This window comes from Notamacropus eugenii, chromosome 2, assembly GCF_028372415.1.
Source record: "Notamacropus eugenii isolate mMacEug1 chromosome 2, mMacEug1.pri_v2, whole genome shotgun sequence".
Taxonomy (NCBI): Eukaryota; Metazoa; Chordata; class Mammalia; order Diprotodontia; family Macropodidae; genus Notamacropus; species Notamacropus eugenii.
Window position 1 is genome coordinate 364,287,417 of NC_092873.1, and position 26,716 is coordinate 364,314,132.

General features: G+C 35.9%; 1 pseudogene; it reads left to right on the forward strand.

The window, feature by feature from the left end:
* Positions 1–15,686: 15,686 nt before the first annotated feature.
* On the forward strand, positions 15,687–23,589 carry LOC140524034 (large ribosomal subunit protein uL30-like; annotated as a pseudogene).
* Positions 23,590–26,716: the final 3,127 nt, after the last annotated feature.

Sequence of the window (26,716 nt, forward strand, 5' to 3'; positions counted from 1 at the left end):
TTTATAAGTGTATGGCAAAGCAAACAGGCAATAAAAAGTGTACTCATGTACATTATATGGAAATACAGGCAAATAATATCTCCTCCCTTGTGATGCGAGAAATTCACCCAGCTTCTGGTTAATGGAGTCTTGTCAGGGAAAGTGTAGACTCAAAACTGAGATTCAGATAAGAAAGTGTTATAACTTAAAAATTGGGTTAATGAACACCTAATCAATACCAAATATGAGGAAGGAATTCCCAAACAGACCAAGATATAGTGGAGAAGATTATGGGGTCACTTATCAGTACCAGATTACTTGGGTAAGGCTTGGGTAAGGGTAGAGAGAGTTACTTTATTAGGATCAGAAATTAGCTAAGTGTTTCAGTTGTCTGAGAGGCAGAAGAAAAGCTGCAGTTGGTCAGGAATTTTATCCAGTCAGAAGCTCTGAACATTAACTGCTGGATATAGTATTAAAAGAGATCAGAATAGTGGGAAATTGTACAATTGTCTGCCATTATCTACATGCTTTAAAAGACATTGGACCACTTAGCATAAGTGACTCTTTAATATAATCTTATCATTAAAATTGTAACAAAAATATAAAATTCATGAACATATATTTTTGCGTGTGTATGTATATATGTATGTACTTTTCTCCTCACTATAAACTAATTGTGAGGAGGGATTATTATATCATTCTTTGTCTTTTTATCCCAAGCAACTAACACAGTGCCTAGCACAGAGTTGGTACTTAATAAATACTAGCTGATTAATCCTGGAATACGCATGTATACATACATATACATTCACACACATGTATATTTATATGAATACATACATTTACAAAAGAATATGGACATATAGATGTACAATGTATGGATAAATGAACATTCATATATAATACATGCATATGCACCTTATGTACATAGGGTGTTCCAAAAGTTTTAGTGCAATTTGAATGCTACACTAAGATTTTTGGCGTGCACTATACAATTAATGCAACAGAAAGTCAGTTCTGTCTATAGTTATAAGGCTTTGGTTGAATGGAATTCTCTGTGTTTTTTTTAAATATAAATTTCTGTTGATATCCTCTTTTATTATATCATCTAAATTTCCCTCAGTATTTGGACCCCTTACCTCTCCTTTCTCCCTGGGAACTATTCTATTTAGCAAATTGAAAATAGCATCTAACACGCAAGATAACTGTTAGGATCAAATGAGATAATACATGCAATTTGATTTCATTGTTTTTCAGTTATTTCAGTTACCTCTATCTCTTTGTGATTCTATTGATGTTTTCTTGGTAAAGATACCGGAATGGTTTGCCACTTTCTTCTCCAGAATACATACATACATACATATATGTGTGTATGTATGTATGTATGTATGTATATAAATAAAGTATTTTGAAAAATTTAAAGTACTACATATATAATATTAATACATTAAGCTAGGATAGAGGATTGGATCTCTTGAGTACAGGCTTCTCAACTGTATTCATATATCTGCTATAAGATCTGAAGCATCTGCTAGGCCACTAAGGCTCTTGGTCTTTCATACCAAGATGGATAGGTCTTTGTCTGTGGCCCCAGAATAATTCTTCTCAGCCAAGCAAGTCTCAAGGGCAGTTTCAATAAGTTTTATGGGGAAAAAAAAACCGTAACCTAACTGGAGGGTACAGGAAGACAATATTATTGTCATCTGGTAATTTTAATGGGGACAGAGAAACATCTAGTTGTCCCAATGAATAAAGCACTGGGCTGGAACAAAAAGACCAGAGTTCAAATCTGCCCTTAAATATTTACTTGCTGTGTGATTCTGGCCAAGTCACTTAATCTTATTTATCTCAGTTCTTCATTTGTACAATGAACTGGAGAAGGAAATGGCAAACCATTCCACTATCTTTGCCAAGAAAACCTCAAAATGAGGCACAAAAAGTTAAACACGTCTCAAAAGACTGACATTGTAACAAAAGTTACAATGGGATGGGGAAAGGGATGTGAGGGGAGCACCTGAAAGGAATATCATAGAGGGAAGAATTGAGAGAGATGATTCCACAACATTTAGCAACCAACTTCTCTTACCTTTGCCTAACCAATGCAAAAAATAAAAGTTTCTTAAGGTGAACTTTTGAAAGTTTCAATATCTGTACTGTCTCATGACCTCAATCTGTTAGAAATGATACAACAAAGCTATAACGAGTACAGGAGAATGAAGGCTGAAAAAGACAGTATGCAATTCCATATAATTACCTTCATGTGATATAATATTGTATTTCAGGGCTACAATATTATCATCATCATAATCCCTGCATTATTGTTTTACTAAAATAATAGATCAGAAGTTAAAGAAATATTTCATCAAGGTAACAGAATTCAGAGAGGCTTAACAAGGGAGTTTGTCTTTGTACAGAATATGTATGAGGCCAGACTTAGGGTCATTTGATTACTTTTAAAGAAATTGCTTCCTCCTTTTCTTCATTATTTTTTTCAGCACTAATTTCCTTCTGTTGAGCCCATTCATTCTGCTTCCTTACAGGTCTTTCTTGAGTAGTCATCTTCTCAACACTTGCAACTTTACTTTGTACCTTTTATCTTACAATAAAGATCTCTACTCTTCCTCCTTTGGATTACCCATTTTGAGATTCATTGATTATTGAAGATAATATCAAGAAAACAGCTTTTCTTAACCAACGTGAGAAGGGTTGTCCTTGATAGACAGAGGGTACCATATACTATGATCTGTTAATTCCAATGCTGCTTCATGGTTAAATACATTTTTGCAATAACTCTTTATTTAGAAATGTCAGTTGAGTAGTCATGTTGGAAAATCACCCCCTTTACTTTATAGCCCAAGAACCATCTTCTTTGATATTTCTTTTTTCTTTAAAAAAGTTTTTAAGAGTAATTTTTTTTCCAATTCCATTGCAAGACAATTTTCATCATTCATTTTTGCAAAATTTTGAATTTCAATTTTTCCCCACTGCCCCCTCCACTCTTCCTAAAATAGTAAGCAATTTGATATAGGTTATATAAGTGCTATCATGTAAAATATATTTCCATACTAGTCATTGTTGTGAAAGAAGAAAGAGATCAAAAGAAAAAGCAGCACACACAAAAAAGAATAAAGTGAAAAACTATGCTTTGGTACTCATTCAGAGTCCCTCTAGATGTGAATAGCATTTTCCTTCCTGACACTTTTGTACTTACCTTGGATCCCTGTGTTGCTGAAAAGAGCCGAATCATTCCTAATTTATCATAATAAAATCTTACTGATACTGCGTACGGTGTTTCCCTAATTCTGCTCATTTCACTTTGAATGAGTTCATACAAGCTTTTCTAGGTTTTTCTGAAACCTGCTTGTTCTCATTTCTTATTACACAATAGTATTCCGTTTCGTGTACCTCATCTTGTTCAGTCATTCCCCAATTGACGGGAATCCCTCAATTTCCAATATTTTTTGCCACAAAAAAGGCTGTCATAAATATTTTTACACATATTAAATCCTTTTCCCTTTTTCATATCTTTGTCATATAGACCTAGTAGAGGTATTACTGGATCAAAAGGTATTCACAGTTTGGTTGCCTTTTGGGCACACTTCCAAATTGTTCTCCAGAATGCTTGGATCAGTTCACAACTCCACCAACAATGCATTATTGTCCCAATTTTCCCTCATTCTTTCCAACATTGATCATTTTCTTTTTGTCATATTAGCCAATCTGTTTATTAGCCAATAGGTGTGAGGTGGTACCTCAGAGTTGTTTTAATTTGCATTTCTCTTATCAAAAGTCATTTAGAACAGTTCTTCATATGGCTACAGATAACTTTGATTTCTTCATATGCAAACTGCCTTTTCAGATCTTTTGACCATTTATCATTTGGTGAATGGGTTGTATCAGAAATTTAATTCATTTCTCCATATACTTGAAAAATAAAGCCCTTATAATTGACACTGGTTGTAAAAATTTGTTTCCAGTTTTCTATTTTCTTTCTATTCTTGATTACATTGGTTTTGTTCATACAAAAACTTTTTAATTTAATATAACAAAAATTATCTATTTTACATTTTGTAGTGATCTCTATAACGAGTTCTGTCTGTAACTCACTTAGTTTCTCCTTTAAAAATTTGGGTGCTCTACCATTTGGTGTACATGTGCTTTTAGCAAGATATAGTTTCTTTCCTTATCAATTTTGATTTAATCTATTTTTGCTTTTGTTTTGTCTGAGATCAGGATTGCTATCCTCTTTTTATTTAATTCACCTGAAGCATAATAGATTCAGCTCCCATATGGTTACCCTTACTCTGCATGTGTCCCTCTCTGCGTCAAGTGTGTTTTTGTAAACAACATATAACAGGATTCTGTTTTTTGATCCACTCTCCACTCTACTAACCACTTCCATCTTGTGGGAGAGTTCTTCTCATTCACATTCACAGTTACGGTTTCTAACTGTGCATTTCCCTCCAACCTAGTTTTTCTCCTGTTCATCCTCTTTCTCATTTCTCCTTTTTCCTCCTTGAAAGAGTTTTGCTTCTCTCTACTGCCTCCTCTGTCTTACTGTCTCTTCTGTCTATCCTCCACCCCCTGCTCCTTTACTTAATCTCCTCTTCTGCTACTTTCCTGTTGGACAAAATAGATTTGTATATCCAACTAATTGTGTATATTATTCCCTCTTTGAGTCAATACTGATGACAGTAGGATTCAAGTGATGTCCAACACCAACTTCCCATCTTTCCCTCCATGGTAACGTATTTTTGTACCTATTCATGTGAAATAATTTGCCCCATTCTACCTCTCCCTTTCTTCTGTACCCAGTATACTTCTCTTACTCATTTCTTAATTTTTTTATGTACTTCCTTCAAATTCACCTTATACCTGTACCCTCTGTCTATGTATATTCCTTCTAGTTGTACTACTAGTGGTACAATTTTTAAAAATTACAAGTATCAGTGTTCCATATAAGGATGATAGCAGTCCATTTCCATTGAATCTCTTATGTTTTCTTTTCACTTTTTAGACTTCTCTTGGGTTTGATTTTGGAGATCAATTTTATTGTTCGATTCTGGTCTTCTCCTTATGTAAGCTTGAAACCCTTCTATTTCCTTGAACGACCCTTTGTGACCTTGAAGCATTTTGCTTAATTTTACCTTGTAGATGATTTTTGCTTGTAGTCCTAGCTCATATGGCTTCCATAATATTATGTACCATGACCTCTGGTTCTTTAATGTATCACCTGTTAAGTTTTATGTAACCCTGATTATGGTTGCCTAATTTGAATTGCTTCTTTCTGTTCACTTTTAGTATTTTTGTCTTGACTTGATAGTTCTGTGTCTGGCTACAGTGTCCTTGGGGGTTTTATTTTGGGATGTCTTTCCTGAGAAGATTGAAGATTGCCTATTTTGCCCTCTGGTTTCTGAATATCATGGCAGTTTTCATTGATGATTTCTTGAGAGAGGCTGTCCAGGCCCTCCTTTTGATTAAAATTTTCAGATAGTCCAATGATTATGATATTTTCTTCCTTGGATCTATTTTCCACATCAGATACTTTTTTCCAATGAGTTATTTGCCATTTTCTTCTATTTTTTTATTTTGTTAATATTGTTTCATTCTTGGTGTCTCTTAGAGTCATTAGCTTCAACTTCCCCAATTCTCCCAAAACTTCCTTTTCCACTTGGTCTAATGTAGTCTTTAAGGAGTTGTTTTCTTCAGTGGATTTTGATTTTATATCTCCTTTTCATTTAGTTGTTCTGCTTTTTAAACAGTTTTCCTTTTTTGATGATGTTGTTTGTTTGGTTTTCTTTTTCCAAACTGTTGACTCTTTTTACATAATTGTATTGGATCACTGTCTCCTCAATTTTCATTCTTTGTCTATTATATTTCTTTTAAGCTCTTCTTTTGAGCCCTTCCATGAATTCTTTCTGGGCTTGAGAACACTTCCCATTTTTATTTGAGGTTTTGTCCATAGGTTATTTAACATTGCTGCACTCTTCTGAGTTTGTATCTTTATTTTTCCTGTCACTATAAAAATTTTCTAGAGTGAGATTATTTTTTATTGTTGATTGCTCATCTTTTTTGTCTTTTTCCCTTTCTTTTAAATTTGAGTTCTGCTCCCAGGTTGGAAAAGGCACTGTCTCAGGTTTCTTGTGCCAGGAGCCACATGTGTTGACAGTTTCCCTTGTGCCACACTGATGTTGTTCTGAGTCCGATTAGAAACCTACATGTCTGGTGCTGAGCTGAACTGGTGGGGTGGAAGGTATCTGATGCTTCTGTATTCTGTAGTGTTCTGGCATCCTGGGTCCTAGTAGTTGTCTCTGACATGTGATGATGCCAGTGGAGTATTTCTATGTTTCCCCAAGGCTACACTGAAGCACATGGGAGATGCTACTTGTGTGCCCAGTGCTTTACTGAAGCACCCTGTCTTTTTCTGATACCTCTCTCTTTCTCATCCTCCCTCAGTTTAGTTCAGCTCTCTGTCATTTTCCTTCCTCTGTTGCTTGTAAATAATGTGCTAGAATGCTCCTAGAAGAGAGAGCCTATGGAAGGTGGGAGGAGAATTTGTAGGGCCAGATTGAGACTGGAAAACGTAATGCAAATGTCAAGCTAATTTATGTTAAATCAATTCAGTTGTGCTGTAAGCTATATATGGGCATATATAGGGTCTAAATTGTACACCACTCTTTCTCTTTCTAGCCCCTTGCACAGTGCCTTAAGTAACATTAAGAAAAAGAGAGAGCAAAAATGAATCAATGTATGCATAAATGAATGAATTTGTAGGCTAATGACTTTCCCTAAGTGAGCAAGATTAACAGAGAACCATAGCACCAGAAGTCAAAAATGGTTAAATTGAGAATTGCCTAAACAAATAGTATTCTAGTCACTCTAGTTCACCTGGAAATAAAAGAAAAAAATGATACAAATTCAAACTAGGTAAAGGAGATTCAGCATCCAGGAACAGGGCATGGTGGTTTAAAGGTAAAGTGGGGTAATTGCCAAACACTAGGCTGATATTCACATAACATTAAGCTTCAAAAAGAATCAGATATTTAATCAGTAAAAATACTGACTTTCCCCCCTATACATCTTGTACATTCTGTTGCCAAAGATTTACATATAATTTTAAATCATCTGTTTTCCATAAAACCTCATGGGGAAAAAAAGAATGCCATTGATTATGATTTTGCATACACTATTAATGTGCTAATTGGCCAAAACTGTTAAAAAAACAAGTTGCCAAATCCAGACATTAAATTCAGTATGCTTTGCTAGAACTACATTTTCTATGCTTATGCGTTTATATATGCACCATTGTTATCACTATAGTGAGCTGTCCTGGAAGAAAATGGAGGGCCTTAGAATGGTAGATGAAGCAAAAATAATAGTCCACACTGAGATACAGCTTTGTCATTTATAGTAGATGTACAGTTGGAAAGGTGCATTGATAGATTGGAGATACTAAAAGAATAAAATAAAAGCCTCCAAGATGTTGAACCTATCCTTACTGGAGAACTTAGGGGGAAACATGGAGAGAAATTCAAAATGAAGTGTAGAAGGACCTGAAGGGAAGGAAGGAGTTCGTGGGATTTCAGTAGTTTTGTGGTTTGTTTCATCTATGATAGGATGCATGTAGGGAATTACTTTTAGATATGCCTTCCCATAAATTTGCCATTTGGAGATGTCTATTCCTTGAAGCATTTTTTCCTCCTTTTCTTTCCTCTTTTTCTTTATAATACATCATTTGTTCTATGGAATGGTTCTTTAGGAAGGGAAAGAGGCAGGAGAATTGGGAAAAATGTTGATGCTATTAAAATAACATAAAAGATATTAGTAAAATTTGTTTAAAAATATAAACATGTATACATAGATATGTGTATATAAAAAGTAATATAGTAATAAAAGTGAAGGTTAACAAATAGACAGGATATAGATGGATAGATATACATAAACATATACATACATCCTCACATGTGCCATATATACACACACACACACACACACACACAATATATTCTCAGATTTGTGTATGGGGGTATGTGTATATGTGTGTGTGTATATATATATATATATATATGTATATATATACATACATATATATGTGTGTATATATATGTATATATATTATATATATATTTTCAGCACTATGGCTATGAATTTGTTAAACTTCATGCTTTTTTCAAATCAAGAATAAGCTAGATGATATTCTTTATTAAAAAAGCTTTATTTAGCATTTTAATCTTTTAAAAAGTACTTACTCTACATTCTCCTATGAACTAGAAACAAGTTAGATGAAGTAGGAGATAAGGTACTGAGCTTGAAATCAGGAGGATTTGAGTTTGAATCCTGACTCAGACACTAGGTCTTTGTGTTAGCAGAGATATTCCTATTCCTACATGAATTCAAGTTAATTTATTTTCCCCCTAAAAGCTGTAGAACCCAACCTCAAGAATGAATTTGTTGAAGGGACTAAAAACTCAAAATAAGGGAAAAAAGTTTCCTAATCACCTGAGCAAATCACCCAGCTCAGCAGGTCCATGGGTGGGGAACCTGAAGCCTAGAGGACACATGTGGCCCTCTAGGTCCTGAAGTGCAGCCTTTTGACTGAACCCAAACTTCACAAAACAAATCCCCTTAATAAAAACATTTGCTCTGTAAAACTTTGACTTAATCAAAAGGCCCTACCCCAGGACCTAGAAAGCCACATGTGCCTTCAAGGCCACGGATCCCAACTCCCCTCCCTGAGACCAATCGGCAGATCAAACGTAGAACTTTGATCAGATGAATTCATTTGGTGGGTGTGGATGTGAGGGATTCTTTAATATTTATGTTTATCAACTATCCATCTGCTGTGGCTAAGTATATCTCCTTTTGGTTTACAATTGAGTGAAATGTAGGTGTCTCATTTAATTTTAACATAAAAAATAAACTACTCAAATCTTGACCTGAGTTAGACCCATCTATTACACTGTATGATCCTGGGCAAGTCACTTAACCTCTCATTCTCAGTTTTCTCTTCAGTAATATTGGGATAATAACAGCACCTTTCCTCAAATGATTGTGGTGGGGAATCAAAGAAAGGTCATTTCAAACCTTAAACTATGACATGAATATTATCTCTTAATATCTTCACAGGAGCCCTGTACTATTGTACCTTTGAATGTAAGGGTAAACTGAGGTTTATAAGAATGAAGTGACTCAGGTCTACTAATTAGCTGATCTGGATATAATGACACATTTTCCTGTCTCCAAGTCTAACATTCTATCTACTATACCATACTGCTTTTCTAGTGTGCGTGTCATAGATTTAAGCCTATTAAAATATAAGATTCAACAAATGACTAAAGTTCAATTTACAGAAATATTTCTCAGTTTCATCCCTATACCCAGCCTTGTTATGCAAAATTGGAGGAAGTGAATAGCCCCAATTTTGTTGCCATTCAATTTATTTCCTTATTTTATGTTTGTGTGTGTTTCTCCTTCCCATCCCAGACCTGCGATTTCATGATTTAAAGGGAACTTTTAGAACATCAGATTCTTCTATTAGTTCAGAGAACCTACTATTCACCAACCTATTGCCATGCTCAGGGAGTTGAAATGACTTGCCCTGATCAACACAGCAAGTAAGAATTAAGAGTTGAACTTGAGCTCAAATAATCTTAACTCTAAATTTTACCCACTATTCTTCTTAAGTACAACTATTTCTGTTTTATAGGCAAGTAAATTAAGATTTAGCAAGGAAGAAAGAGGGGGGAAAGAATAAAAAATGGCTCAAAACCATACATGTAGAATGTGGTGCCAGGAATCAAGCATTAAGCCTTCTTGTTCCAAAGACAGGGTAGTTCTTATGACAACATGTAGCCTATGGAAGGGGCATGGTTCAAAGAAGTGATGTAAAACTCAAATAAAATCCTTGCAAAACATATATTTACTTAGAAAAGAAGAAATTAATACTATCTAGATTTCATTTTTGTTTCGTTGTTAATTTTTTTTTTCCCAAATACATTTTAGTCTGGTTTGGGGCATGCATAGGAGTTTTCCAATGAAAATCACAGTATTTTCATTACAATAAGACCTGAGTTCTAATCTCTGCTTCATCTGTGTGACCCTGGTGCTAGTCACTTCACTGCTAGTGTCTTCATCTGTGAAATAAGGAAATTGGAGCAGATGCCTCTAAAGTCTTTTACAGATATAAATCTGTAAAATTGGCATGGTCTGTGCCGTCATGGGTAGTTATGTAGATTTTTCTTTTTCTTCTTGGTCTTCAAAAAGAATGGAGAAGGAATCTATCTCTTCTGTGAAACCTTCCCTAATTCCATCAAAATAAAGTAATTTTTCTGTCCTGTCTACTCTAAATATTTATGATCTGTAATATGCCTTAGGCCCTTATTGTTTTAACTCATGTTTAATCTGTCTTTTTCTATCTCTTTGAGTTATTGTTTACTACCAAGAGCAGGGTGAGAATGATTAATCAAGAGATAAAATGACTGAATGGTTTTGGATGATGCTGATATATAGGAGGCTGAAAGACCCACTCCCTTCATAAGGGATCTTGAGCAGCACACATTTCTAATATATTGTAGCCTGTACCATATCTTGACCATAACTGTTTTTTTCTCTTCTGACCATTGACCACTTGTAGTCAGGCTTTTTGTGTTATGAGAGAAGAGACTTTCATTTCTTAGAATCTCTGGCTTCCTTCAAGTATCAACTTCAAATGCTAACTTCTGGAGGAGGCCTTTCCTAGTCCACCTAGATGGTAGTTCTCCCTTCAAAGATTTCTTTTTCTTAGTTCTTTATGTATTATGGATGTCCCTATCTATTTACATGTTCTCCACCCTTTTTACACCACCACCATCACAAATAATGACAGCTATAATTTATATGGTTCTTTAAAGTCGGCAAAATGCTTTACAGATATGATCACATTTGTCTTTACAACAATGCTAGTAGGCAAGTGCTATTAACATTCTAAGATTACAGATGAGGAAACCGAGGCAGATAGTAATTAGGTGACTTGTCTAAAATCACACAGCTAGTAAATGTGTGAGGATACATTTGAACTCAGACTTTCTTGACTCCAGGTCGAGGACTCAATCCACTGTGCTGCCTCTTAGAGCATAATATCCTTGAGGAGAGGTCCAGATTCTTATTTCCTTTCTTTGTGTCCCTAGCTCTAACCATGGCACATTCTGCATACTAAGAATTTAACAAAAGCTGATATTTGATTGATTTTCAACCACAAGTCTCAAATACAGTTTACTAAATAACAGGGTTGTGTCAATATGTTTCAATGGATTGAGTACCCAGAATGAGGCAATTGTTCATTTTTGAAGTTTTGAAAAAGAAAACTGTAAGCTCCTTGGGGGCAGGGACAGCCATGTATCACTCTACTTCCCTAATACTCCCTAGCAAAGTTATTTGTACTTAATAGCACTCTCCGAATGTATTGATTGAGTTATTATTTGGCTAGTTTCATGGCGAAAGGTCAAATCAGAACAGCATTTACATAGTGTTTAAGGTTTGCAAAGCATGTTACAAATATTTCAGTTTATCCTTACAAAGTTGTACTATTATTATCCCCATTTTACTCATGAAGGAATTAAAGCACAGAGAGGTTAAGTATCTTGTCCAGAGTCATGAAGTTTTCTGACCCCAAGTCCACAACTCTAGCCACCATGTCCCCTAACTACCTCCATGGAAGTGGTTCAGGTATTATACGGGAAACTAGTTGGCAAAGGGAAATGAAGCTCAAAAAACTTACACAGGGACCTTTGTTTTTTTTTGTTTTTTTTTGAAGGTTTATTGGAACTTCAACTGCTCAATTGATTCATTTAAAACCCACTGTGTAAGCATACCAAGGAGGCTATTCCTCAAGTCAGTATAATATGTAATTCTCATAGACTCAATACACAGTTACTCACACACCATAGTGAAGGAAAGATTTGCTAGAGAGGGCATTGGGCTCATTTTTCTTTCTTGCCTGGTCAAGCTCTGCCTTGGGATGAGCAGATGAGAAATACTCTTTTTTGAGTAGGTTGGAACATTCAATATTCTCCTTGAAACTGTCTATTGAAAAATCCAAAGTTTTATTGGGTAAAAAGAAACTTTGGGTTTTTTTGAGTTTCATTTTCAATGAATACACCATTTGATTGGAAATTCAGAATTGGGATGCTGAGTCTTACTCTGTCCACATAGTAGAAGTGAAAGTTTGTAGGCATTAGTCTTGATTTGGTGAGAATACGACATTATTTCTGGTAGTTCACTTTCTTGAACAGAAAATAACTCTTTTCATTCAATGTGAATAAGTTGTTCTCTGTTGTAGGTGATAATAATTTTCTTTTTCAGAGGAAACTACTTGAAAATTACTCTTTGTAAGGTACAAAGAAATGGCTAAAGAAAGTAAGCATTATTTAAGTTCCCCAAGAAATCTAGACTGGTAGAAAATCCTGTAACATTCTCAACTTATACGTCCTTTTCATTCCCATTAAAGGAGGTGATGACGTAAATCCATTTTTTTAAAGACTGACAGCGTATAAGCAAGTGGAAGAGAAGAAAGAGTTTGACTTCAAAAAGGAAAAGGTAGCTTTAAAGTCTGTTCTGGAAGTTGTTCTTTGTGTTCTCTTCAGCAAGCATCTTCCTCTCTCAGAGTCTCAGTTTCCTTATGTGTAAAATGAAAATAGCAAAATAAAATAATTTATGGAATGCCTGTGTCAAAGGGCTATTATAACACTCAAATAACCTAATGTTTACAGAGGCATTTTAAGCAGAATGTTTAAATTAAATCACACATTATTTGCTGTTGGTGGTGATGATGGTGATGATACTGAAAACTTCTCAGCCTTCCAAATGTAGCACAAGTATGTTGTCCAAGGAATTTTACCTGATGGTAATCATTAGCAAGGAATTTTCCTTATATTATAGAGTTTTCCAAAACTTGCCTTATTGTCCTGTATTTTATTTATAACTAATTTAAAAACACTTAGTAAGTTATAACAAAATATTTCAAGACTGTTTGAAAATAAGTGCTATTATGATTTGCAAACCTATGTCAAGAATCTTTCAAAATAGATATGAATTATCTTAAGCTTTCAAAAAAAACTATACTGTTACAAAAAAGGTGGGTGGAGTAGGTCCATAGGGGAATCAGGAGGAAGCTCAGAAACTGCAAATAGTAAAACATACATTTAATGCTAAGTCAAAGAATATAAATCAACTTTAGACTTGAAAATTAAGTTCACTCATGACCTGTTATATATTTGTCATCTCAGAGCTGATCTAGCTAACCTGAAGGTGCTTGTTAACAAGTTGACCGTAGAGTGACGTTTAATTTTCAGCCCCAACAACTATCTAATATCTCTTAGCTATAGAGTGGTATGGCAAACGGGGCATTCACACTAATCAAATCAATGAGTGCAGAAATGTCAATGGTAGAAATATTTGAATTGAATAAATTAGGAAACAAAAAATCTTTAATGTAGAAGAAACCCAGTTGAGAGCTGGTGCTATGAAAATTATGGTAATTGCAAGTCATTTGCAAGAGACTGGAAGTTTTTGTATAATTTTAGCAGAACAGAGGTTTGATGTGTAAACCATAAGGAAGAAACTTTTTTTTTTAATTTTACTACTACTACTACTACTACTACTACTACTACTACTACTACTACTACTACTACTGCTGCTGCTGCTGCTGCTGCTGCTACTACTACTATTAACCAAACTCAGCATCTTCTGATGGTTGTATAAGGCAATATCTGAGATTTATATATCTTAAATGAGTAAAAAAGTTAGCTGTGTCTTACCCTTATTACCCCATTTGGAGTCTTCTTAGCAAAATTACTGGAGTGGTTTGTCATTTCTTTCTCCTACTCAATGTATAGACTCAGGAACTGCGGCAAAGGGAAATAAGTGATTTGCACAGGGGCATACAGCTAGCAAGTGTCAGAGGCGAGGTTTGAACTCACAGTGAGAACTCATAGAGCCTTCTTGACTCAGGGCTCAGCATTCTAAGCACCTAGGTGCCCTAAAAATGTCTATGGTAGGTTACAATGTTCAATTACTTCTGGATCTTGGTTGACTGTAATATGTAATTGATCAACTTTCTTTTCTCTTTTTTATTTAAATCAGTGTCAAATGATACTGCTGATTAGAACTTTAAAGTAAACTCTTAGAAGTGACCTTTTTAGGAATACTTTGCTCCTAATTCTGTTTCTTTCTTCATTATTTACTGTGGAATTGTTGACCTTTTGTATATCTAAATGATTTTTAAGAAAATCATTATTATATCTCTTTCTTTAGAGTTAACTCCTTGGGAGATAAATATATTTGTCATTAAACCTATAAATTAATTTAGGCAGTAGCATTATTTTGTTAATATTAGAAAGACTCAATCACAAACTTTAAATAGCTATTCAACTACTGAAATCTTTGTTTCATTAAAAATATTCTCCATTTGTTCATATAAGTACTGAGTGTGTATCATATAATTACTTTGAATTAAATGTATTTTCTCTCTTCCATTATTTTAATATTATTAAAAAGAATATTAATAGCCATTGGTTTAATTTATAATTTTTAATTATGAGTTGTTTTAATTCATTCTCTATATATTACATTACTATATGGGATTGTGCCTTATCTTTGTCTATGCTTGAAACATAGGCACCCCTTAAAAAACTTTTTTGACTATTTTATTCCCTCAGTTTCTATTCATTTCAATATTCCTGTATTAGGATTTCTAGCAATCAAATGATAGAGTGAGAATGAATATTAGTATGTTTTTTCCTTGATCTGAGTAGATTATTTCCCAGTGTTTCCCTAATATAAATATTTCCAGCTCTTGGTTTTAATTATATACTCTTTATATAAAGCTACATGTAATCCTTATGCTTTTAACGCTTTTTTAAACAAGAATGAGTGTTTTTAATGAAATACTCTTTTGGATCCATTGATGTGATCATTTTATTATTTTGACATTAATTGTATTTGTTATTTTATGAATGTTGAACATTCAATCTAAAACTTATAAACTTATGAGTCACATCTTTATGGGATACACTTTCCTCATTTCAAAAATTAAAGAGTTTATCAAAATTTTTTCCAAAGTCTCTTCCAGATCTAAATTTACAGTCATATAATCCTTTGATACTAAGATAATCTAGCTTTTTATAATTTTCCAAACCTCTGTAAATTTCTCTTGATTCTTGGATTTGCATTTCAAAGATTTTATACAGCTGAAATTTCCCTATCATGAATACACAGAATTCCTTCAAGATGTTGAAGTTTAACTTTTCCATCCTCTTATAGGATCATGTTCAATTTTTCAGTATAAGGGGAGACTTCAGGGTAGACATTTTAATTTGTCTTTTTTCTTTCTAATATTTACTGTACAATGTGCTGTAATTGTGAGTGTGGTTTATTGTCATGTTATACATTTGTTTCTGGCTACTAAACATTACTTTTAAAAAATTTGACTTCTAAACTTCTGACATTGGCAATGATATTTAGAAATGTTTTAAATTTTAAGCTCCTTTCCAGTGGTGAGCTATGAATTCTATCTATTTTCAATTTGCGAGCTATGAATTCTATCTATTTTCAATTTGCCTTCTAATTCTACTAGTTTTGGAAAAACAGGACAAAATGAATGGGCAAACCATTTAAATTAAACATGTTTCACAATAACTGTATAAGTAAACTGTCTTTTTTCCAGCTGGAATATGGCTGGTCTAGAAGAAAAGAAACTACTATCCATTCCAGAATCCCTTCTGAAAAAGATAAAGGTTTTCACAATACTTAAGACCAAATATTCGAAGAAAAAGAAGATGGCTATAAAAAAGTTCTGTAAAATATGGAGAAAAGTTACCTATAAAAAGCTTAAACCAACCATAAGGAGTACATAGAGATGTATAAAAGTGAAGTCCAGCCAGATAGAATGGCATGAAAAGCTGGCAAATACCATGTACCAAGTTAGCTTTTGTGATCAGAATCATAGCTGTCAATTGTGATAGCCCAAAGGTCCGAAAATTATTGCAGCTTCTTCGTCTTTGTCAAATCTTCAGTGGCACTTTTTTTTTTTTTTTTTTACATTTTCACCATAGCCATGTTGTATAGAGGAATTAAAATGAATGGGAGAAATCATATAACAAACTGAAAGCTAATACAAAAGAAAAAAGATCTGCTACAATCTGAGATTGAATTCCATAATTCTTTCTCTGGATGTGGAAGACATTTTGCCTTAAAAGACTATTGAGAACTTTTTAAGTGCTTGTATTGCAATGAAATTCTGTCTACCAGAAAAAGTCCTCCCACACTGTGGTTGTTGCTGTGTAAAAAGAATTTTCAAGGACTCCTTTCCCAATTCTCCCAAACAGTCTATATATTATTGGAATTAACTGTTCTTTAAATGTTTGATAGAATTAACTTGTAAATCCATCCGGCCCTGGAGATTTTTTTTCCCTAGGGAGTTCATTGATGGCTTGTTCAATTTCTTTTTTCTGAGATGGGGTTGTTTAAATGTTCAAGGAAATTGAATACTTAAACTTCCTCTTCTGTTAATCTGGGCAATTTGTATTTTTTTAAATAATCATCCCTCTCATGTAGAAAGTCGAGTTTATGGGCATACAGTTGGACAAAGTAATTTCTACTTTTTATTGTAATTGACTACTCATTGGAGATGAGTTCACCCCTTCCATTTTTGATATTGGTAATTGGGTTTACTTCTTTCCTTTTTTAAATCAAATTGACCAAAGATTTATAAGTCTTATTGTTTTTTTCTTCCATAAAACAAACTCTTTGTGTTATTTATTAGTTCAGTAGTTTTCTTAATTTCAAATTTATTAATCTCTTATTTGGTTTTCAGTATTTCTAATTTGGCATTTACTTGGGGATTTTCAATTTGTTCTTTTTTCAATTTTTTTTCAGATGCATGCCCAATTTATTGATCTCCTCTTTCTCTATTTTATTCATGAAAGCATTCAAAGATATAAAAATTCTTCTAAGAACTGCTTTTGCAGTATCCCATAAGATTTGGTAGGTTGTCTCATTATTGTCATTCACTTGAATGAAGTTGTTGATTGATCCTATGATTTTCGTTTAACCCACTTCTTCTTTAAATCAGATTATTTAGTTTTCAATTAATTTTTGGTCCATGTTTCCATGGCCTTTTATTATATATGATTTTTATTGCATTATGAACTGAGAAGGATGCATTGACCGTCTCGGCTTTCTGCACTGGATTGTGAGGTTTTTATGTCCTAGTGCATAGGCAATTTTTGTAAATGTGCTATATACTGCTGAGAAAAATGTATATTCCTTTCTATCCCCATTCAGTTTTCTCCAGAGATCTATCATATCTTATCCAGAGATTTATTTACCTCTTTAACTTTTTTCTTATTTATTTTAAGGTTACATTTATCAAGGTCAGAAAGGGGGAGGTTGAGGTCCTCCACTAGTATAGTTTTGCTGTCTATTTCTTCTTGTAACTCCCTTAACTTTTCCTCTAAGAATCTGGATGCTATACCTCTTACCGCATATATGTTTAATAATGATATTGCTTCATTTTCTATGATGCCTTTTCGCAGGATATAGTTTCCTTATCTCTTTTGATTAGATCTATTTCTGCTTTTGTTTTGTCTGAGATTAGAAATGCTACCCCTGCTTTTCTTACATCAGCTGTAGCACAATATATTCTTCTCCAACCTCTTACCTTTACCATGTGTTTATCCCCCCCGTTTCCAATGTGTTTCTTGTAAACAACATATTGTTGGATTATGGCTTTTCATCCATTCTGCTCTTTTTCTCTTTTGTGGGAGAATTCGTCCCATTTAAGTTCACAGTTATGATCACTATCTGTGTCTTTCCCTCCATTCTCTTTTCCACCCTTTGTGTTTTTATTTCTCCCTTCTCCCTTCCCCTCCACTATAGAGTTGGAATTTTTTATCACCACCCCCTACAGTCTTCTCTTCCTTCTTTCATCTCCCCTCCCTTTTACTGCCCTTTATCCTTGCTACTTCTTCCCTCCCTTTTAGCCTCTCTTCCACTTTCTTTCCCCCTTCTCTTCCTACTGCCTATACAGGTAGTAAGATTTATATACTTAATTAAGATTGTTGTTCCCTCCTTGAACCAAATCAGATGAGAGTATCTCTCAAACAATGCTCATCTCCCTCCCTTCTTTTCCTCTACTGTAATATAATTTTGTACTTCTTCCTGTGATGTAATTTACCATTTTCTGCTTCCTCCTTTTCACATCTCCTCTTGTAATCCTTTCACATACTTAAATCACATTTTTATCATCACATAATTTACTTCATACCCTTTCCCTTTAGTTCTGTATATCCCTTTAATATTTCATAATATACATTTCTCAAGATTAAAGAGTATCATCTTCCCTTATAGGGAGGTAAGCAGTTTGCCCAAATTGAGTAACAAGTTTTCTTCTCCCCTGTTTACTTTTTTATGTCTCTCTTGAGACCTTTGTTCGAAGATTCAATTTTCTATTGAGTTCTGGCCTTTTTATCAGAAAGGTCAGGAAATACCTTATTTCATTGAATGTCCATGTCCTTGCCTGAAATGTTATGCTGAACTTTGCTGGGTAATTGATTCTTGGTTGTAGTTCTAGGTCCTTTGCCTTACAGGATATCGTATTCCATTTCCTTCAGCCTTTTATTGTAGAAGATGCAAGGTCCTGTGTGATCCTGACTGTAGCTCCTCGATATTTGAAATGTTTCTTTCTGGCTGCCTGCAGTATTTTCTGCTTCACTTGATAGTTCTTGAATTTGGCAACGATATTCCTTGGTGCTTTTAGTTTGAGATCCCTTTTGGGAGGTGAACTATGGATTCTTTCTATGACTATTTTGACCCCTGGATCTCTGGGCAATTTTTGTTGATGATTTCTTGCATGGTATTGTCCAGTCTCTTTTTTTCATCATGGCTCTCTGGTATCCCAACAATTCTTAGATTTTTCTCTCCTGGATCTATTTTCCAGGTCGGTTATTTTTTCAATTAGATATTTTACATTTTCTTTTCATTCTTTTGATTTTGTTTGACTGATTCTTAATGTCTCAGAGATTCATTAGCATCTACGTGCCCGATTCTAATTCTTATCAAGTTGTTTTCTTGAGTTAACTTTTGCATCTCCTTTTCCATGTGTCCAATTATTCCTTTTAAGGAATTATTTTCTCCAGTTATTTTTTGTTCTTCCTTTTCTATTTGTCCAATTTTCCCATTAGATTTTGTGCTTCCTTTTCCGTTTGTTCAATTTTCCTTTTATTTTTCATAATTTTAAAATCATTCGCCATTTTTTCTTTGATTTCCTTCTTCAGGTGTTCCAGGAGTGCTCCTTGGACATGTGAGCAGTTCATAGTACATTATGAAGTTTCAGATGGGAGTACAGTCTCAATACTGACTTCTTTGGTATTCCTGTTTTGGTCCTTGTCCCCATAGAAAGTTTCTATGGTCTTTTCTTTCCTCATTTGCTTCTTGCTCATGATGGTGAGAATTTGTGTGTTGTGGCCTCTGGTTCTTTCAGTTAGATTCTAAAGAACCTGGTGCTGAATTGGCTGGTGTGAGAAAGCAAAAGTGAATTCTGTTTGTGTTTTCCTGGATTAGTTCTAGAGCCAGCTTGTTAAGTGTAGGGAAGAGTGGCCTGGTCGAGGGAGATTTCCTCTGCTGAAGTAGGGCAAAGGCAAACTCGGAGTTTGATGATCCTTGCTGTTCTTTTGTCTTCCCGTTTCCTCTGGAGCACTGAGGCAAGCCTGGGTCCTAGTGCAAGATTCCACCCCAGTGGAGCTCCAGCTATCTAGAACAACTCTGTTCCTCTGCCACCATAAGAGGAATATTCTTTAGCAATTTTCCTAGCCTCAGGTGATACTAGACTGTTTGTCCCTTCTGCTCATCCCGTTGAACCAGGATTTTTCTGGGGAAATATTTTATGGTTCTTTCAAGGCCAACAAGGGAAGGGGGAGGGAGTATTTACCAATCACTTCACCATTTTGGCTTCGGGAAGTTCAAGTACGTGACTTACAGACATTTAATCTGTGAGCTGAAATCTCAGGCACAGCTGCTTCAGATACCTGGACCTCCTTCCACTGCTCTCACTTACTCAGTTCCACTTGACTCTTACCCTGAACTGCTATCCTGCAGTGCTGCCACTTCCTCAGACCGCCCTGGGGATTTCCTGCTGGGCCCTGCAGGGACATTGTGCTATGAGCTGTGTGCTCCTCCACCCTTGTGAAACAGATTCTTCCCATCAATCTTCCAGTCTGCTCTGGGCTGTGAAACTACCACAGTCTTTCTCCTACTGTATTCTACAGCTCCAAAATTTGGTCAGATTCTCTTTTTTAGAGGTATCTGAGTGAGTTTCTCTAAGATCTTAGGCGAGTAATGGTTCTCTGCCATCTTGGCTCCGCCCTTTCAATGGCCCTCTCATTAAGCTTAACAAGACTTCAATTACCATCCTGAGGATTTTGGAACCATACATTGCACGGAATTACCCAAATCTGAAGTCTGTGAATGATCTGATTTACACACCTGTTTATGGCAAGATCAAGAAACAGAGAATTGGGGCGGAGCCAAGATGGCGGAGTAGAAAGAAGCAAATACACATAGCTCCGAACCCACAAGCCATACAACATCTGTATAAAGTAACTCACGGCGAATTCTGGAGCAGTGAGGCCAGAGAACAGTTGAGCGAAGGAGATTTCTGTTCCAGAGGGACCTGCAAACCTCTTGCAAAAGGTCTGTTGCGCTGCAGATGCGGAGCCCAGCCCAGACCTGATGCGGCCGTGGCACCAACAGGAACAGATCCGAGCAGGCTTCAGGGACAGGATCTCCAGCAGCCGCACAAGTCCCTCCACCCACAGGTGACGGGGGTCGGTGAGAGAGTCTCTTTGGCCGGCCGAGAGGGGAGTGGGGTGCCCCCATAACTCAGGGCCCCTCGGGAGGCAGAAGCTGAGAGGCAGCGGCAGACCAGGGTTCCCCAAGTAGGCAGGAGCCTAGATCCATTGTGGAAGGTCTGTGCATAAACCCCCTGAGGGAACTGAGCCTGAGAGGCGGCCCTGCCCCAACCTCAGCACCTGAACTTAATCTCAAACTGAATAGCAGCCCTGTCCCCGCCAAAAGCCCTAAGGCTGGAAGCAGCATTTGAATCTCAGACCCCAAACGCTGGCTGGGAGGATCACTAGGCGAGGTGGGTATGAGGAGAATATTCAGAGGTCAAGTCACTGGCTGGGAAAATGACCAGAAAAGGGAAAAGAAATAACACTATAGAAGGTTACTTTCTTGGTGAACAGGCATTTCCCCCCTTCCTTTCTGATGAGGAAGAATAATGCTTACCATCAGGCAAAGACACACAAGTCAAGGCTTTTGTGTCCCAGCCCACCCAATGGGCTCAGGACATGGAAGAGCTCAAAAAGAATTTTGAAAATCAAGTTAGAGAGGTGGAGGAAAAGCTGGGAAGAGAAATGAGAGACATGAAGTCAAAGCATGAACAGCAGGTCAGCAACCTGCTAAAGGAGACCCAAAAAAATGTTGAAGAAAATAACACCTTGAAAACTAGCCTAACTCTATTGGCAAAAGAGGTTCAAGCAGCCAATGAGGAGAAGAATGCTTTCAAAAGCAGAATTAGCCAGATGGAAAAGGAAATTCAAAAGCTCACTGAAGAAAATAGTTCTTTCAAAATTAGAATGGCACAGATGGAGGCTAATGACTTTATAAGAAAGCAAGAAATCACAGAACAAAGCGAGAAGAATGGAAAAATGGAAGATAATGTGAAATATCTCATGGGAAAAACAACTGACCTGGAAAATAGATCCAGGAGAGACAATTTAAAAATTATGGGACTACCTGAAAGCCATGATCAAAAGAAGAGCTTAGACATCATCTTTCATGAAATTATCAAGGAAAACTGCCCTGAGATTCTAGAACCAAAAGGCAAAATAAATATTCAAGGAATCCACAGAATACCACCTGAAAGAGATCCAAAAAGAGAAACTCCTAGGAACATTGCGGCCAAATTCCAGAGTTCCCAGGTCAAGGAGAAAATATTGCAAGCAGCTAGAAAGAAACAATTCAAGTATTGTGGAAATACAATGAAGATAACACAAGATCTAGCAGCCTCTACATTAAGGGATCGAAGGGAATGGAATAGGATATTCCAGAAATCAAAGGAATTAGGACTAAAACCAAGAATCACCTACCCAGCAAAACTGAGCTTAATACTTCAGGGGAAAAATTGGTCTTTCAATGAAATAGAGGATTTTCAAGCATTCTTGATGAAAAGACCAGAGCTGAAAAGAAAATTTGACTTTCAAACACAAGAATGAAGAGAACCATGAAAAGGTGAACAGCAAAGAGAAGCCACAAGGGCCTTACTAAAGTTGAACTGTTTACATTCCTACATGGAAAGACAATATTTGTAACTCTTGAAACTTTTCAGTGTCTGGGTACTGGGTGAGATTACACACACACACATGCACACACGCACACACACACATAGAGACAGAGTGCACAGAGTGAATTTAAGAGGATGGGATCATATCTTAAAAAAAATGAAATCAAGCAGTGAGAGAGAAATATATTGGGAGGAGAAAGGGAGAAATTGAATGGGGCAAGTTATCTCTCATAAAAGAGGCAAGCAAAAGACTCATTAGTGGAGGGATAAAGAGGGGAGGTGAGAGAAAAACATGAAGTCTACTCTCATCACATTCCACTAAAGGAAAGAATAAAATGCACACTCATTTTGGTAGGAAAACCTATCTTACAATACAGAAAAGTGGGGGATAAGGGGATAAGCAGGGTGGGGGGGATGATAGAAGGGAGGTCATGGGGAGGAGAATGCAACTTGAGGTCGACACTCATGGGGAGGGATAGGATCAAAAGAGAATAGAAGTAATGGGGGACAGGATAGGATGAAGGGAAATATAGTTAGTCTTATAAAACACAACTATTATGGAAGTGATTTTCAAAACTACGCAGATTTGGCCTATATTGAATTGCTTGCCTTCCAAAGGGAAGGGGTGGAGAGGGAGGGAGGTAAAGAAGTTGGAACTCAAAGTGTTAGGATCGACTGTCGTGCAATGTTCTTGCCTCTAGGAAACAAGAAATATAGGTAAAGGGGTATAGAAAGCTATCAGGCCCTACAGGACAAAAGAGAAGACGGAGACAAGGGCAGAGAGGGATGATAGAAGAGAGAGCAGACTGGTCATAGCGACAATTAGAATGCTTGGTGTTTTTGGTGGGGGAGGGGATAAAAGGGGAGAAAATTTGTAACCCAAAATTCTGTGAAAATGAATGTTAAAAGCTAAGTAAATAAATTTAATAATAATGAAAAAAAATAAAAGTAGAAACCATAGAAAAAAAAAAAAGAAAGAGAGAATTGCCATGACAGAAAATGCCCATATTTCAAAATCTCCTGGTGAATAGGGAATTATCTGCATGGAGGTCTTGATCCATGAGATCTATACTGATTGCCAGCACTTCAAAGCTGAGAACACCTTCCTTTGGTCCTTCAAATTTTCTTTTCCAAGAGGCAGAATAAAGAAAAAGACTACACATTTTGTGCAAGGTAGTGATGTTGGGAACAGGGAAGACCAGATCAACAGCCTTATTAGAAGAATGAACTAAAGGTCTCTACCATGATTACTTTTCTATTGGCCTGTTAATAAAAATGTTTGTGACAAAAAAAATTCGTGAATTTAAAATTGACAATGAAGTGTAATCTTGACACAAATTAAGAATTTGCTTATTGTTTTTCCATGCTTTGGGCATTAACTATACTTTTTTTGGGTGCTGGAGGGCCCAGCAAAGCAGGTACTGTTGGGAATTCTTCCCCTACTTTTTTTTTTTTAAACCAATACCCTTTTCTCTTTTTTTTCCTTCTCAGATAGATGATGATCTTCCTTGTCATGAATGGTAATGTATGGACTTTTTTCTGCTTCAACCCTCTAGTAAACTTCATCCTAATAGTCAATTATTAGGAATATCAGGACATACTAACACCCTTTTGTGGAACAGATGTAGGGGCTCACACATATTAGATGGAGTCACCAACAAAAATCTTTATAGTTAAGTAGAGAACCAGCAGGACTTATCATCTCCTTTGTCGTTACACCTTAAGGATCATGGTGCCAAATCATTCCTCCAAACCACTGGTAGTTTCTATCTGCTCTGCCACTCTGCCTTTCAAAATCCCTAGTTTTACCATCTGTCCTGCTGGTGAATACCGAGGTCTCTTGGACCTTACTATTCAACGTGTTGCAAGACTCTAAGGGCCATTAGCACTGTATTTCTGCCTTGAGAATTTTTTTGTCCATAAACAGTAGTTTTCTGTAGGTAGGAAAATAATTCTTTGACGTTAGAGACTGCATTTTTCCTATTTTTATCTTTAGCCCTTATCACAGAAATCAGAATATTCTAAGAAATTCAATAAATGCTTTGTTATTTGTTCCCTCATTCAATCTTTTATTTTGTATTTGTTTATGATTATATACTTAAATATTACTATCCACCTCTTCAAAACTCCTTTAGTCTTATGTATGGAGTTACGAGACAATGTTCAAAAAACATCACTGATATTGAGAGAGAGAGAGAGAGAGAGGGAGAGAGAGAGAGAGAGAGAGAGAGAGAGAGAGAGAGAGAGAGAGAGAGAGAGAGAGAGAGAGAGACTGAGAGATGAGTTTGAAGATCTCTAGAAGTCTTTGACATAAGCATATTTATTGCATTATTTTAATCCTGAAATCCAATTTCTTCTTCTGAAAATTTATTTATTTATTCATTCATTCATTCATTCATCTATCTATTTATTTCTTTATTTAACTTTGCAACATTCATTTCTAAGAAATTTTGGGTTCCAAATTTTCTCCCCATTTCTCTCCTCCCCAACCCAAAACAATGAACATTCTAATTGCCCCTATTACCAATCTGCCCTCTCTTCTTACATCCCTCCCTTCCCTTAACCTCATCTTCTCTTTTGTCCTGTATGGCAAGATAACTTTCTATACCCCATTACCTGTATTTCTATTTCTTAATTGCAAGAACAATACTCAGCAGTTGTTCCTAAAACTTTGAGTTCCAACTTCTTCCCATCCCTCCCTCCCCACCCATTCCCTTTGGGAAGGTAGGCAATTCAATACAGGTCATATCTGTATGGTTTTGCAAATGACTTTCGTAATAGTCATGTTGTGTAAGACTATCTATAATTCCCTCCATCCTATCCTGCCCCCCATTGCTTCTATTCTTTCTTTTGATCCTGTCCCACCCCAAGAGTGTTGACTTCAAATCGCTCCCTCCTCCCACTGCCCTCCCTTCCATCATCCCCCCCACCCTGCTTCTCCCCTTCTCCCCCACTTTCCTGTATTGTAAGATAGGTTTTCATACCAAAAGGAGTGTGCATTTTATTTCTTCCTTTAGTCGAATGTGATGAGACTAAGCTTCATGTTTTTTTCTCTCATCTCCCTTCTTTTTCCCTCCACTGAAAAGTCTTTTACCTGCCTCTTTTATGAGAGATAACCTGCCCCATTCCATTTCTCCCTTTCTCCTCTCAATACATTTCTCACCACTTAATTTCATTTTTAAGAGCTTAATTTCATTTTTTGAAGATATGCTCTCATCCTATTCAATTCACCCTGTGCTTTGTGTGTGTGCGTGTGTGTGTGTGTGTGTGTGTGTGTGTGTGTGTGTGTAATCCCACCAACTATCCAGATATTGAAAAAAGTTTCAAGAGTTACAAATATTGTCTTTCCATGTAGGAATGTAAACAGTTCAACTTTAGTAAGTCCCTTATGATTTCTCTTTACTGTTTGCCCTTTCATGCTTCTCTTGATTCTTGTGTTTAAAGGTCAAAATTTCTTTTCAGCTCTGTTCTTTTCATCAAGAATGCTTGAAAGTCCTCTATTTCATTGAAAGACCATTTTTTCCCCTGAAGTATTATACTCAGTTTTGCTGGGTAAGTGATTCTTCGTTTTAGTCCTAGTTCCTTTGACTTCTGGAATATCCTATTCCATGCCCTTCAATCCCTTAATGTAGAAGCTGGTAGATCTTGTATTATCCTGATTGTATTCCCACAATACTTGAATTGTTTCTTTCTAGCTGCTTGCAATATTTTCTCCTTGACCTGGGAACTCTGGAATTTGTCCACAATGTTCCTAGGAGTTTCTCTTTTAGGATCTCTTTCAGGTGGTGGTAGGTGGATTCTTTCAATATTGATTTTTCCCTCTGGTTCTAGAAAATCAGAACAGTTTTTCCTGATAATTTCAAGTAAGATAATGCTAGGTTCTTTTATTGATCATGACTTTCAGATAGTCCCATAATTTTTAAATTGTCTCTCCTGGATCTATTTTCCAGGTCAGTTGTTTTTCCCATGAGATATTTCACATTATCTTCCATTTTTTCATTCTTTTGGTTTTGTTTTGTGATTTCTTGGTTTCTCATAAAGTCATTAGCCTCCATCTGTTCCATTCTAATTTTGAAAGAACTATTTTCTTCAGTGAGCTTTTGAATCTCCTTTTCCATTTGGCTAATTCTGCTTTTGAAAGCATTCTTCTCCTCATTGGCTTTTTGAACCTCTTTTGCCAATTGACTTAGCCTATTTTTCAAGGTGTTATTTTCTTCAGCATTTTTTGTGTCTCCTTTAGCAAGGTGTTGACCTACTTTTTATGCTTTTCTTGCATCTCTCTCATTTCTCTTCCCAGTTTTTCCTCCACCTGTCTGACTTGATTTTAAGAATCCTTTTTGAGCTCTTCCATGGCCTGAG